We start from the raw sequence: 3,051 nt of genomic DNA, 5'->3' as shown, positions 1-3,051 counted from the left end.
TACTGTTTTCTGCAAAGTCTTTACCACACTGGTTACATTCAGAAGGTTTCTCTCCAGTGTGTGTTCTTTTATGCCGTATGAGATGACTGTTTTGTGCAAAGGCTTTACCACACTGGTTACATTCATAAGGTTTCTCTCCAGTGTGTGTTCTTTTATGCCTTAGGAGATTATTCTTCTTTGCAAAGGCTTTACCACACTGGTTACATTCATAAGGTTTCTCTCCAGTGTGTGTCCTTCTATTGTTTATGAGATGCCTGTTTTTTGCAAAGGCTTTACGACATTGATTACATTTGTAAGGCTTCTCTCCTGTGTGTGTTCTTTTATGCTATATGAGATCAGTGGTATAGGGGAAGGCTTTACCACAGAGAGTGCATTTAGAAGGTTTCTCTCCAATATGACTGCTTTCATGCCTGCAAAGATAATTGGAACATGTGAAAGATTTACCACAGTCATTGCATTACACTAATAAATATATTTATCTATATGAATTTTGTAATTCAGTCTAATGGCAAAGAAGAATAAAATTTTAAAGTTTTATCACTTTATTTACTTTCATGTTTTTTCCCTTCATTATGGGTATTTTTGAAGATCCCTGTGATGGTAAGATCATTTGTTATGTGATTCACTATTATGGCATCATTTTTTTTATAACAGGTTTTCTCATATATATGAAGAGTATTGTAAGAATTCAGAGTTTTACCACAGCAGTCCTTTTCACAAATTTTTGTACTGTATGAATGACACTTCATTTACAAAGTGAGCCAGGACAAGCAGAAGAAGTTCCAAATTCCTAGTATTCATAGGTATTTTCAGCAGTATGACTTTGCTGATGAATTCTCAGTGAAGTTGCAAAACCAATTAACTGTTACCTTTTATCACATTCAGAAAATCTACTCAAAGTGGGGACTCTTACAAAATTAATTATTCTTGGAGAAGCACAGGTACACTGCTTCTTTCAATATTTCTATGCTCATGTGTCTTATAAACATTGTGACATATGATATACCAATTTAAATTACAAGAATAATAAAAGATTCCCACATTGAATTAACACTTTTTTTTCTGTTGTTGTTCATCATAGACATGTCATATAGGGATTAAGGTTTCTCCACAATTATATTCTTGACTCTCATAAGCTGCTCCTTTCACTAAACTTTACAGTGTTACTACATGCAAAACCAATTAACAGTAACCATTTATCACATTCAGCAAATCTGCTCAAATTGGGGATTTCTACAAAATCAACTGTTCTTGGAGAAAGACAGGTACACTGCTTCTTTCAATATCTCTATACTCATGTGTCTTAGAAACATTGTGACATATGATATACCTATTTAAATTACAAGAATAATAAAAGATTCCCACATTGAATTAACACAGTTTGTTTTTGTTCATCATAGACACGTCATATATGGATTAAGGTTTCTCCACAACAATATTCTTGACTCTCATAAGCTGCTCCTCTCACTAAACTTTACAATGTTACTGCATGAATATGAGTAACACTAGTTGTACTATGAAATGTTTGCTTACCAGAAGGTTTTGGACACATACTGATCACCTATTCAATGGGTATACCTCTTACAATATCTGACTAGATAGAATGAGACTAAACAGATTGGCAATTCAACTCAGTAGCTGTAATGTCTATATGATGTAAAGGGCATTTTCTGTTACAACATTATATTATTTTCTTCTATCTTAGGGGAGTGCCTTGCAAACACAAATCAGATACCTCACATTGAGGTACATGGAATTGTGAGATTTTAATGAACATCAGTACACTTAGAAGCAGTGCTCTTTTTGCACTGTTGCTTTTCTTTAAAACCTCCAGGACACAGCTATGCTGGTACATTCCTTTAATCCCAGCATTTGTGGAGACAGAAGCAGGCAGATCTGTGTGATTTTGAGAGCACACTGGTCTAACAAGCAAGTCTAAGTTAAGCCACAGCTACACAGAAAAAAAAAAAAAACTATTTCAAAAACAGAAAATAAAAAGCAGCCAACAAAGAAACAAAAAACAAACTTTCAGGACACATTAAAATTTCTTAAGATTTATATCTGTATGAGTGTGCACATAAAGTTACCTTTTATTACTTGTAGAGCTTTGAAAATGTTCTTCAATGGTATGGTCTTCCCAATTGTAGCCTAAAATAGAGTACAAGAAAATATATATTACTGGAAATATCATGTTATTATTAAAGCAAAACTTAAATCACTATCTTCTATGACCCTTAGAACTATGCCTGACTTATTCACCTCATTCTTCCTCATTCTCAATTGGAATTATAGAAAAGGATCAATAACAAAGTAAGACTTGTCTCCTTATTTTAAAAGTGAAAGAAAATTTGCTGTCTTACCTATAGCAGTGAGGTTTTTACAGGTCTCTAGCATCACATCTTTGTAGAGTTGTTTCTGTGATGGTTCCAGCAAAGCCCACTCTTCTTGGCTGAATTTCACATGCACATCATTGAAGGTCACTGAATTCTAAAATATGCCATGCATTTGTACAACAGAAAGAGTGGCAACAATATAAATTTATACTTCATTGGCAATAGAATCATATAATTCTAGTGCTGCTTCCATTTATTTTCTGACACAGAAGTGCCAGTGTTAGATAGTTGGGTTCTGTGCATCAGGTGAAGGAGGGGAGAAGAAAAAGCCTAAAGGTTAGATCATAAGGAAAACCAAAGGCGTGCTTTGGAAACCTGTGTTAAAGGAGTTTCATTAGTTTGTAAGGCATGAATATGAATTAGACATTAGTTGGGTTCTTGAGTGATCTATGAATCATCTTCAGTTACTTGAGCAAGTAGGTCAGAACCCTGTCATGAGACAGGTGGAAGGAAAAAACACAGTCATCATATTTTATCTAGCAACAAATGAGATGTGGATATCAGGGAACAGTGAAAAGATGGGTGACATCAGTCAAAAGACTACATGGTACTGAATATCATGTTTTCACCAGGGCTTAGAGATGTGGCATATCAGTATATGAAAAGGGGGGCTCATATATTTGTGGAAGGGAAAGTGGACTACAATGAATAGATGGAT

General features: G+C 34.5%; 1 long non-coding RNA gene across 1 annotated transcript; it reads right to left on the bottom strand.

Annotated features, from left to right (window-relative positions):
* Positions 1–305: 305 nt before the first annotated feature.
* On the bottom strand, positions 306–2,465 carry LOC132650842 (uncharacterized). Its single transcript, XR_009588903.1, has 3 exons — positions 2,361–2,465; positions 2,088–2,148; positions 306–410 (listed from the first exon to the last, which is right to left on the bottom strand). It is a non-coding gene; the product is annotated as an uncharacterized LOC132650842 (long non-coding RNA).
* Between the last annotated feature and the right edge of the window lie 586 nt (positions 2,466–3,051).

Source organism: Meriones unguiculatus (assembly GCF_030254825.1).
Source record: "Meriones unguiculatus strain TT.TT164.6M chromosome 13 unlocalized genomic scaffold, Bangor_MerUng_6.1 Chr13_unordered_Scaffold_34, whole genome shotgun sequence".
NCBI lineage: Eukaryota > Metazoa > Chordata > Mammalia > Rodentia > Muridae > Meriones > Meriones unguiculatus.
This window is presented reverse-complemented; position numbering and strand designations above follow the sequence as displayed.